Below are 12,500 nucleotides of genomic sequence, written 5' to 3'. Positions count from 1 at the left end.
TGACATGTATTAAACATCTCTGACATGTTTTAAACATCTCTGACATGTATTAAACATCTCTGACATGTATTAAACATCTCTGACATGTATTAAACATCTCTGACATGTATTAAACATCTCTGACATGTATTAAACATCTCTGACATGTATTAAACATCTCTGACATGTATTAAACATCTCTGACATGTTTTAAACATCTCTGACATGTATTAAACATCTCTGACATGTATTAAACATCTCTGACATGTTTTAAACATCACTGACATGTATTAAACATCTCTGACATGTATTAAACATCTCTGACATGTTTTAAACATCTCTGACATGTATTAAACATCTCTGACATGTATTAAACATCTCTGACATGTATTAAACATCTCTGACATGTATTAAACATCTCTGACATGTTTTAAACATCTCTGACATGTATTAAACATCACTGACATGTATTAAACATCTCTGACATGTATTAAACATCTCTGACATGTTTTAAACATCTCTGACATGTATTAAACATCTCTGACATGTTTTAAACATCTCTGACATGTTGTAAACATCACTGACATGTATTAAACATCTCTGACATGTATTAAACATCTCTGACATGTATTAAACATCTCTGACATGTTATAAACAGACACCTTTACGTTTCTGCTATACTCCTTCTGTCTCTCTCAGTGTTACACTCCTTCTGTCTCTCAGTGTTACACTCCTTCTGTCTCTCCCTCCATCTCTCTCAGTGTTACACTCCTTCTGTGTCTCCCTCCATCTCCCAGTGTTACACTCCTTCTGTCTCTCTCAGTGTTACACTCCTTCTGTCTCTCCCTACATCTCCCAGTGTTACACTCCTTCTGTCTTTCTCAGTGTTACACTCCTTCTGTCTCTCAGTGTTACACTCCTTCTGTCTCTCAGTGTTACACTCCTTCTGTCTCTCCCTCCATCTCTCTCAGTGTTACACTCCTTCTGTGTCTCCCTCCATCTCCCAGTGTTACACTCCTTCTGTCTCTCTCAGTGTTACACTCCTTCTGTCTCTCAGTGTTACACTCCTTCTGTCTCTCCCTCCATCTCTCTCAGTGTTACACTCCTTCTGTGTCTCCCTCCATCTCCCAGTGTTACACTCCTTCTGTCTCTCTCAGTGTTACACTCCTTCTGTCTCTCAGTGTTACACTCCTTCTTTCTCTCCCTCCATCTCTCTCAGTGTTACACTCCTTCTGTGTCTCCCTCCATCTCCCAGTGTTACACTCCTTCTGTCTTTCTCAGTGTTACACTCCTTCTGTCTTTCTCAGTGTTACACTCCTTCTGTCTCTCTCAGTGTTACACTCCTTCTGTCTCTCTCAGTGTTACACTCCTTCTGTCTCTGCCTCCATCTCTCAGTGTTACACTCCTTCTGTCTCTCCCTCCATCTCTCTCAGTGTTACACTCCTGTCTCTCCCTCCATCTCTCTCAGTGTTACACTCCTTCTGTCTCTCCCTACATCTCTCTCAGTGTTACACTCCTTCAGTCTCTCCCTCCATCTCTCTCAGTGTTAAACTCCTTCTGTCTCTCCCTCCATCTCTCTCAGTGTTACACTCCTTCTGTCTCTCCCTCCATCTATCAGTGTTACACTCCTTCTGTCTCTCCCTCCATCTCTCTCAGTGTTACACTCCTTCTGTCTCTCCCTCCATCTCTCTCAGTGTTACACTCCTTCTGTCTCTCTCAGTGTTACACTCCTTCTGTCTCTCCCTACATCTCTCTCAGTGTTACACTCCTTCTGTCTCTCCCTCCATCTCTCTCAGTGTTACACTCCTTCTGTCTCTCTCAGTGTTACACTCCTTCTGTCTCTCCCTCCATCTCTCTCAGTGTTACACTCCTTCTGTCTCTCCCTCCATCTCTCTCAGTGTTACACTCCTTCTGTCTCTCTCAGTGTTACACTCCTTCTGTCTCTCCCTCCATCTCTCTGTGTTACACTCCTTCTGTCTCTCCCTCCATCTCTCTGTGTTACACTCCTTCTGTCTCTCCCTCCATCTCTCTCAGTGTTACACTCCTTCTGTCTCTCCCTCCATCTCTCAGTGTTACACTCCTTCTGTCTCTCCCTCCATCTCTCTGTGTTACACTCCTTCTGTCTCTCCCTCCATCTCTCTCAGTGTTACACTCCTTCTGTCTCTCCCTCAATCTCTCTCAGTGTTACACTCCTTATGTCTCTCCCTCCCGCTCTCTGTATTACACTCATTCTGTCTCTCTCAGTGTTACACTCCTTCTGTCTCTCCCTCCATCTCTCAGTGTTACACTCCTTCTGTCTCTCCCTCCATCTCTCTCAGTGTTACACTCCTTCTGTCTCTCCCTCCATCTCTCTCAGTGTTACACTCCTTCTGTCTCTCTCAGTGTTACAGTCCTTCTGTCTCTCCCTCTCTCCTGACCCCGTCAGAAGGCCAGGTCTCTCCTTCTCTCCTGACCCCGTCAGAAGGTCAGGTCTCTGCCTCTCTCCTGACCCCGTCAGAAGGTCAGGTCTCTCCCTCTCTCCTGACCCCGTCAGAAGGTCAGGTCTCTGCCTCTCTCCTGACCCCTCTCCTGACCCAGAAGGTCTCCTGGTCGTTAACAGCACCAGTCAGATCCTCTATTACATTATTGATCATTCTGCAGTCGCTGGAGACGCTTTATCTGACGGCAGGTACACTCATCAGTGTGTGTGTGAGTGTGTGTGTGTGTGTGTGCGTGTGCGTGTGCGCAGTGTGTGCGCACATCCCTCCATCCTCCTCCATATATCCCTCCATCCTCCATACATCCCTCCATCCTCCTCCATCCATCCACCCACTGATCCACCCCCTTTATCCACCCACCCACCCACCCATCCATCCATCCATCCATTCACCCCCTTTATCCACCCCCTTTATCCACCCATCCATCCACCCACACACCCATCTATCCACCCACTGATCCATCCATCCATCCACCCACCCACCCACCCACTGATCCATCCATCCATCCCTGCTTCCTTCATTGTGTTGATAGAATAGAACAGTGATCCATGCAGGTGGGTCCTCCACCTTGCAGTTAAGAGTACTGTCATACACATCATGAACGTCCCTCTTGAATGGCCTCCATTTGTTCTCCCACAAATAAAAGCCCTTGATGCAACAGGCGTAGGGATACGGACCAGCGGTGAGGAGAGTGGTTGAAGTAGCGCTTCGCCTGGTAATTATGTGTGATTACCTGACAAAGAGACGCAATTAGAGCCTTGGCAACACGATAAGCAAATTGATTACAGGAGACACATCTTGGAAAGACATGAGTGAAGTGATCAATGAGGCTTTCAACATGTTAGAGAGGAGATGAGATGAGAGGAGAGGAGAGGAGAGGAGAGGAGAGGGGAGGAGAGGGGATGAGAGGAGAGGAGAGGAGAGGAGAGGGGATGAGAGGAGAGGAGAGGAGAGGGGATGAGAGGAGAGGAGAGGGGAGGAGAGGAGAGGAGAGGGGATGAGAGGAGAGGAGAGGAGAGGAGATGAGAGGAGAGGAGAGGGGATGAGAGGAGAGGAGAGGAGAGGGGATGATAGGAGAGGAGAGGAGATGAGAGAAGAGGAGAGGGGATGAAAGGAGAGGAGAGGAGATTGGGGAGAGGAGAGGAGGGGAGAGGGGGGAGAGGAGAGGAGTATAGGGGAGAGGAGAGGAGAGGAGGGTAGAATAGAGGAGTGGAGAGGGGATGAGAGGAGAGGGGGGAGAGGAGAGGGGGGGAGAGGAGGGGAGAGGAGAGGAGAGGAGAAGAGACGATAAGGAGGAGAGGATGGGAAGGGACAGGAGGAGAGGGGAGAGGATAAGGCGGAGGAGAGGATGGGAAGGGAGAGGAGAAGAGGGGAGGGGAGAAGGAGTAGGAGGAGAGGAGAGGAGAGGACATGTGAAGAAGAGAAGAGAGGAGAAGAGAAGATGTAGATGTGATCTGGAGAGAACGACTGACGTGGACGGTCTCTGCCAAGGGTGGAATTAGTCTACGTCCCAAACGGAACCCGATTCCCTTTATAGTGCACTACTTTTGACCAATAGGGTGCCATTTTGGGACACATCCTTTGGTTTCCTCAAGCTGCTCCACCTTTTTTCAATGTCCCAGCGTTTGGTTTCATTCCAACTCTCTCATGCCGCAGTGATTTGTAAAAGGGGGAAGTGCTGACCGGTGTTACCTGTGAATCTGAATGTAATGTTGTTATTTCTGCCAACGCACATCGTCGTTCCTTTGAAGTTCAGAATCCATTAAAACAAACTCCCTGACGTGCGTTCAGAGACGTTGTCAGTACGAGGCAGGGAGGTTGGTGCCTATCCAATAGAGTTTAGTTTCACCAGGAGAGGAGCGGTTCGTTTGGTGGAGTTTGGAGAGAATTCACACAACACTGTAGAGATGTCTCTGGTACGGTTACAACAACATCTATAGACCATATCACTCACAACACTGTAGAGATGTCTCCATATCACTCACAACACTGTAGAGATGTCTCCATATCACTCACAACACTGTAGAGATGTCTCCATATCACTCACAACACTGTAGAGATGTCTCCATATCACTCACAACACTGTAGAGATGTCTCCATATCACTCACAACACTGTAGAGATGTCTCCATATCACTCACAACACTGTAGAGATGTCTCCATATCACTCACAACACTGTAGAGATGTCTCCATATCACTCACAACAGTGTAGAGATGTCTCCATATCACTCTCAACACTGTAGAGATGTCTCCATATCACTCACAACACTGTAGAGATGTCTCCATATCACTCACAACACTGTAGAGATGTCTCCATATCACTCACAACACTGTAGAGATGTCTCCATATCACTCACAACACTGTAGAGATGTCTCCATATCACTCACAACACTGTAGAGATGTCTCCATATCACTCACAACACTGTAGAGATGTCGCCATATCACTCACAACACTGTAGAGATGTCTCCATATCACTCACAACACTGTAGAGATGTCTCCATATCACTCACAACACTGTAGAGATGTCGCCATATCACTCACAACAGTGTAGAGATGTCTTCATATCACTCACAACACTGTAGAGATGTCTCTGGTACAGTTACAACCACATGTATAGACCATATCACTCACAACACTGTAGAGATGTCTCCATATCACTCACAACACTGTAGAGATGTCTCCATATCACTCACAACACTGTAGAGATGTCTCCATATCACTCACAACACTGTAGAGATGTCTCTGGTACAGTTACAACCACATGTATAGACCATATCACTCACAACACTGTAGAGATGTCTCCATATCACTCACAACACTGTAGAGATGTCTCTGGTACAGTTACAACCACATCTATAGACTCTTAGAAAAAAGGGTTCCAAAATGTTTTTTTTTTACAGGAGGATAGGGTTCTACCGGGAAGACAATATTTATTTGTCAGGCAAAGGGTTCTACCTAGAACCTTCAACCTCCTAAGAACCATTTTTGGAAGAAAGCGGTTGTTTGAGGATTCTTTAGAAGACTAGAAGGGTTCTACACAACACCATCTATCATATTTCCCAGCATGCATCTATTGCAGGGAGATTTTCAGAGTTGTTTGTTTTACTGTAATATCTGTGTTTTGCATTTACATTGATTAGTTGATAAATGTTATACTACACAAAGATAAATAACGTAGTTTCTAAACTTATCCAATCTGCTAGTAGTTGGATTTACTGCTCCCGTTACTCAGATGGTTGTTCCAGTTTAGATGATTGAGGTCGTCTCAGTATTCAGTCCTACCCTACCCTGGTAGTCCTCCCCTACCCTGGTAGTCCTTCCCATACCCTGGCAGTCCTTCCCCTACCCTGGCAGTCCTCCCTAACCCTGGCAGTCCTCCCCTACCCTGGCAGTCCTCCCCTACCCTGGCAGTCCTTCCCCTACCCTGGCAGTCCTTCCCCTACCCTGGCAGTTCTTCCCCTACCCTGGCAGTTCTTCCCCTACCCTGGCAGTTCTTCCCCTACCCTGGCAGTCCTTCCCCTACCCTGTCAGTCCTCCCTAACCCTGGCAGTCCTTCCCCTACCCTGGCAGTCCCCCCCCACCCTGGCAGTCCTTCCCCTACGCTGGCAGTCCTTCCCCTACCCTGGCAGTTCTTCCCCTACCCTGGCAGTCCTCCCCTACCCTGGCAGTCCCCCCCCACCCTGGCAGTCCTTCCCCTACGCTGGCAGTCCTTCCCCTACCCTGGCAGTTCTTCCCCTACCCTGGCAGTCCTTCCCCTACCCTGGCAGTCCTTCCCCTACCCTGGCAGTCCTTCCCCTACCCTGGTAGTCCTCCCCTACCCTGGTAGTCCTCCCTTACCCTGGTAGTCCTCCCCTACCCTGGCAGTCTTATGTTTGTATATAACAGCTCTATCTACCATCTGTTGGTGTTTGACTGGCTCCAGGTGTAATACATCAGCACATATTGCCGTTAGTTTCATCAATTAGTTGAGTCACAACCTGGCACAGTGCTGTCTGTACCTAGCTCCTATACCTTTTAGAGTTTACAATGCAATCCCAGCAGATTCCTCAGAGGGAAAACGTGTCAAGTGAAATAGGGCATCACTAGAAAGTATACTGTGAAAAAGTCTTAATCTTTGCAATGCAGTGTTCTGTCTGAATGACATTTGTGACCCACCATCTTGATTCAGTTCTATGTAGGAAAATGTGAAATTGTGTTGTTGTTTTTTTTACATTGGATAAAAGTAGAGAATGAAAACTATAAAAATTGTATATTATACACTGCAGTTGAGGAACAATGGGAAAGTAATTCTGCTTTGAAAGTTGACCAACTTGTAACTCCACTTTTGAGAAAATGACCTCTGAATGTTTTGGTTCACCTACTGGAGAGATCTTTGTCTCCACCCCCATTCAGCATCGTTCACACCCTCTTAAGCCTTAGCCCCACCCATTCAGCATCGTTCACACCCTCTTAAGCCTTTAGCCCCACCCATTCAGCATCGTTCACACCCTCTTAAGCCTTTAGCCCCACCCATTCAGCATCGTTCACACCCTCTTAAGCCTTTAGCCCCACCCATTCAGCATCGTTCACACCCTCTTAAGCCTTTAGCCCCACCCATTCAGCTATCATTCACACCCTCTTAAGCTTTTAGCCCCATCCATTCAGCATCGTTCACACCCTCTTAAGCCTTAGCCCCGCCCATCTCTTTAAGGATTCACGTGGCAAGCTATGTGCTAAACAGAGTGAGTAAGGTAGTTTAGTAAACAACCAAAGATTAAGACTAAAAGTGGTGAAAGTAGTAGCATAAAGTAGTGGTAAAAATAGACTTTATCTCGTCCTTGGCCTTTATCCTAATCTGACGTTGGTGCAGGTCATGTTGTTCTTCACATTACCCGTCTCTGGTAAACACCATATCATATCAAATCTATGTTTATTTGTCACATGCACAGGATACAGAAGGTGTAAACGATACAGTGAAATGGCGGCAGGGTAGCCTAGTGGTTAGAGTGGAGGGGCGGCAGGGTAGCCTAGTGGTTAGAGTGTAGGGGCGGCAGGGTAGCCTAGTGGTTAGAGTGGAGGGGCGGCAGGGTAGCCTAGTGGTTAGAGTGGAGGGGCGGCAGGGTAGCCTAGTGGTTAGAGTGTAGGGACGGCTGGTAGCCTAGTGGTTAGAGTGGAGGGGCGTCAGGGTAGCCTAGTGGTTAGAGTGGAGGGGCAGCAAGGTAGCCTAGTGGTTAGAGGCAGGTAGCCTAGTGGTTAGAGTGGAGGGTGGCAGGGTAGCCTAGTGGTTAGAGTGTAGAGGCGGCAGGGTAGCCTAGTGGTTAGAGTGTAGAGGCGGCAGGGTAGCCTAGTGGTTAGAGTGTAGAGGCGGCAGGGTAGCCTAGTGGTTAGAGTGTAGAGGCGGCAGGGTAGCCTAGTGGTTAGAGTGTAAAGGCGGCAGGGTAGCCTAGTGGTTAGAATGTAGAGGTGGCAGGGTAGCCTAGTGGTTAGAGTGTAGAGGCGGCAGGGTAGCCTAGTGGTTAGAGTGTAGAGGCGGCAGGGTAGCCTAGTGGTTAGAGTGTAGAGGCGGCAGGGTAGCCTAGTGGTTAGAGTGTAGAGGCGGCAGGGTAGTCTAGTGGTTAGAGTGTAGAGGCGGCAGGGTAGCCTAGTGGTTAGAGTGTAGAGGCGGCAGGGTAGCCTAGTGGTTAGAGTGTAGAGGCGGCAGGGTAGCCTAGTGGTTAGAGTGTAGAGGCGGCAGGGTAGCCTAGTGGTTAGAGTGTAGAGGCGGCAGGGTAGCCTAGTGGTTAGAGTGTAGAGGCGGCAGGGTAGCCTAGTGGTTAGAGTGTTGGACTAGTAACCGGAAGGTTGCAAGTTCAAACCCCCGAACTGACAAGGTACAAATCTGTCATTCTGCCCCTGAACAGGCACTTAACCCACTGTTCCTAGGCCGTCATTGAAAATAAGAATTTGTTCTTAACTGACTTGCCTAGTAAAATAAATGTACTAGCTTAGTGCAGTCTTTTGTTTAGACCCATAACCCATACATAACCCATGCATGAATCTGCAGGTAGCTTACAGCTAATTGACTAGGTTCAATGTTAGTTAGCGAGCTAACATTAGGCTAAAACTAGCAATGCAAATGGCTTTCAGAGATAACAATAATTTTACTACCTGTAACATTAGCTAGCGAGCCAGCCAGCTAACGCTAGCTAGCTAACAGTGCACTTTAACTTGACTTTCTGACTAAATTAGAAACGTGTAATATCTGGAAATGTAGCTAGTCTCTCTTACCCGTATAGGTGGATGGGCGCTTCTCCCTCTCTGTCACGGTTGCCATGGTTGCCCTTAGTTTGAAGATGTAATCCGGGGAGACAAGTGTTTAATACATCAGCCTTCTGTGTTCTCTTTTTCGACTCTCTCCGCTTTTGCAATCATACTCTTCTTCACTGATCACTGGTTCTTCATCAGAAGACTCTACAATGTCAAGGTTCAATGGAAATGTTTATACTTAAATCGAGGACTTCCTCATCGTCTGATTCATGTTCAGAGTCAGAGAGTCAACGTGGCGCACGGTCGTCCTCCGGGAAAGAGGAGAGCAGTAGCAACACTTTTTGGAGTTCTTCTTTGTCTTTCAAAAAAAATGCCGCTGTATATAGGATTATCTACACATGCTGAGCAGCTCCTGTTATAGACAGAAACGTGCTACATGGCAGACCAATCAGAACTCATCTCTCGGGCATTGTCCAGCCCATCCATTATCTCAGTCAATCATAGCTAGCGGGAAGGTTCCTTCCCTTTTTCCATGGCTAAATCAAATAAGGCTCGTAATTTAACAATTGTATTCGTATTTACAGATGGCAAACAAGTTTGTTATTAAGACAGATGAAAGTTCACATGTCCCAGAATGCATTTCTGCAATTTAGAAAAATATCACGTTCAAATGCCTCTTCTGGAAAGTAGTGACATGCGACATATGCCTAGCTTCCTGGAACGGGTCATATTTGGAGGCAAGAGGAGAGAGTTCAGTAATTCAAAAAAGAGAGGACAGGAAAGGATGACATTTCTTCCTACAGTGTCAAACTTAAAGGTCACATTCAGCTCAAGGCACCAGCAGTTCGGCCTTGAAACAAAACGGAGAAAGGAATAAATATTTCAGAGAAATCCTCTCTGTCTGTACTGACTGTCAAAGTGAGCTTGGCTACCTTCCAAATGGCCCCCTATTCCATTTATAGTGCACTACTTTAGACCAGAACCCTATGGGACAATATATTGCACTACTTTAGACCAGAACCCTATGGGACTATATAGTGCACTACTTTAGACCAGAACCCACAGGGAATAAAAGGGGGAATTTGGGATGGACTCTTTGTGGGCCAATAGTAAAAGTTAGAATTAATGCCCACAGCTCGCTAGTCCCATACAGGACCTCATGCCAGTCTGTTTTCCAGGATCAGACCAGAGGAGAAGGAGGGCTGGCATACATAAGGAGAATACTGGGACTAAATCCACTTTGCCTTCCATTCCGTACATGTTATAAGAACACGCTAATCAACTCCAAAGGGCTGAGCTGCCAGATGTTATTGAATCACAAAGTCGTCTTGAGTTTAGGGCGTTTGGTATGTTTCAAGATGCTGTGGGGTTAAAGTGAGATTGTTAGTTACACAAAACAAACCCCCCTTCCCGAGATCAGAACAGCATGGTATTTTAGAGGGTTGTTTTTTAGAGGTCAACGTGAAGAGATGTATTTGGTCCACTTGTCAAGAGTAAATCAAAACTCCTTACATCTTATTTGATGTTGTCTGGTTGTAGGACTGGAGATCTGAAGAGAGACTTGTCAAAAAACACAGATTCTCCACTACTGACCTGATACTCCAGCGCCCTGAGCTGAAAGACTTCTACTGTAGAGAAAGTGTGCCAAATGGCACCTTATTCCCTACATAGTGCACTACTTTTTGACCAGAGCCTTATGCTCAAAGTTAGTGGACTACGTAGGGAATAGGGTGCCACCTGGGACTGGGACGACTCCTACAGGTCCTAGGGGTATTTGTGAAGCTGTAGTGGACAGCTTTCTCTCTCTAGTCCAGTAGTTTCCCCATTCTGTGTGAAGCCCGAACCCATCTTTATTCAGACCTGTCAATCGAGGGTGTTCTGTAGAGAGAGAGAGAGAGAGAGAGTCGACCTTGACTCGGCCAACTCAGGGAAGACATGGTGAAATCCCATCTTTAACAATCACTCACTGTACCTGGGGTTAGACACGCGTACGCACTCTCTCTCTCTCTCTTATATCTCCCTCTATCTCTTATATCTCCCTCTCTCTCTTATACAGTGCCTTGCGAAAGTATTCGGCCCCCTTGAACTTTGCGACCTTTTGCCACATTTCAGGCTTCAAACATAAAGATATAAAACTGTATTTTTTTGTGAAGCATCAACAACAAGTGGGACACAATCATGAAGTGGAACGACATTTATTGGATATTTCAAACTTTTTTAACAAATCAAAAACTGAAAAATTGGGCGTGCAAAATTAAAAATCGAAAAGAGATAGAAAGTAAATATGGGTCCAGTGAGTGTTTGGGACGCGGCGATTCAGACGGTTAGCAGGCCTGTGCTAACAAGCTAACAGTTAGTAGGCCTGTGCTAACAAGCTAACAGTTAGTAGGCCTGTGCTAACAAGCTAACAGTTAGTAGGCCGGGGCTAACAAGCTAACAGTTAGTAGGCCGGGGCTAAACAAGGTAGCAGTTAGCGGACCGGGGCTAAACAAGGTAGCAGTTAGCGGACCGGGGCTAAACAAGCTAGCAGTTAGCAGGCCGAATTAGCAAGCAAGGAGATAGCAAAGGCTAGAAAGTTAGCCTTTGGGGGGCGTCGCGATGGGGTGAGTCTGTTTATGCCTCTTCATGCGGTGACATCGATAGACCGGTCGTGGGTCCGGATATTGTAGCCCAGGAGTATGCTTCGGTGGTAGCACAGGAGCTCTGGCCGGGCTAGCTTCAAGCTAAGTGGGTGGAAACGCTAGCCAGGAGTACTCATCCGGGGTTGCGGTTAGCTAGAAGATCCAGCTGAAGATGTTCCGTTTACGGTGGGAATCCGTTTACGGTGGGAATCCGGGGATAAAAAAATATATAGGTCCGTTATGCTCTGGTTAGAGTCGCGTTGTTCGAACTGGCGAGAGCTTTCCGAGCTAAAGGTTAGCTGAAGACCGTTAGCAATGGTTTGCTGACTGATCCCTGGTAGTTAGCTGGCTAGCTTCAGTTGAGGGGATCCGGATCCGAAGTAAAAATAAGTACTTTAGAAAAAAATAGCTACATTGGGTGAGGCGGGTTGCAGGAGAGTATTTCGAAGTTGAGGTTTAGCAAAATGTTTTAAAAGATATGCGAAGAAAAATATGTTGAAAAAACGATAAATACAAGGGACACGACACGACAAGACGTCTGACTGCTACGCCATCTTGGAACCCGTCGGTACAATATATCTGGTTGTATAGTGTGATAAACTACAGTACCCTACAGTACAATATACCAGGTTGTATAGTGTGCTGAACTACAGTACAATATATCAGGTTGTATAGTGTGATAAACTACAGTACCCTACAGTACAATATATCAGGTTGTATAGTGTGCTGAACTACGGTACAATATATCAGGTTGTATAGTGTGATGAACTACAGTACAATATATCAGGTTGTATAGTGTGGTGAACTACAGTACCCTACAGTACAATATATCAGGTTGTATAGTGTGCTGAACTACGGTACAATATATCAGGTTGTATAGTGTGCTGAACTACAGTACAATATATCAGGTTGTATAGTGTGATGAACTACAGTACCCTACAGTACAATATATCAGGTTGTATAGTGTGGTGAACTACAGTACCCTACAGTACAATATATCAGGTTGTATAGTGTGCTGAACTACAGTACAATATATCTGGTTGTATAGTGTGCTGAACTACAGTACAATATATCAGGTTGTATAGTGTGATGAACTACAGTACAATATATCAGGTTGTATAGTGTGATGAACTACAGTACAATATATCAGGTTGTATAGTGTGGTGAACTACAGTACAATATATCAGGTTGTATAG

General features: G+C 46.2%; 1 protein-coding gene across 9 annotated transcripts in view; it reads left to right on the top strand.

Moving 5' to 3' along the window:
* Positions 1 to 12,500, top strand: part of LOC118938861 (glutamate receptor-interacting protein 1) — a 722,511-nt gene that overhangs the window by 134,561 nt on the left and 575,450 nt on the right. The window lies entirely within an intron of this gene.

This window comes from Oncorhynchus mykiss, chromosome 15 (genome assembly GCF_057628025.1).
Source record: "Oncorhynchus mykiss isolate SJ-2025 chromosome 15, ASM5762802v1, whole genome shotgun sequence".
NCBI lineage: Eukaryota > Metazoa > Chordata > Actinopteri > Salmoniformes > Salmonidae > Oncorhynchus > Oncorhynchus mykiss.
Note: the sequence above shows the minus strand (reverse complement) of the source record. Positions and strands in the feature narration are given on the sequence as shown.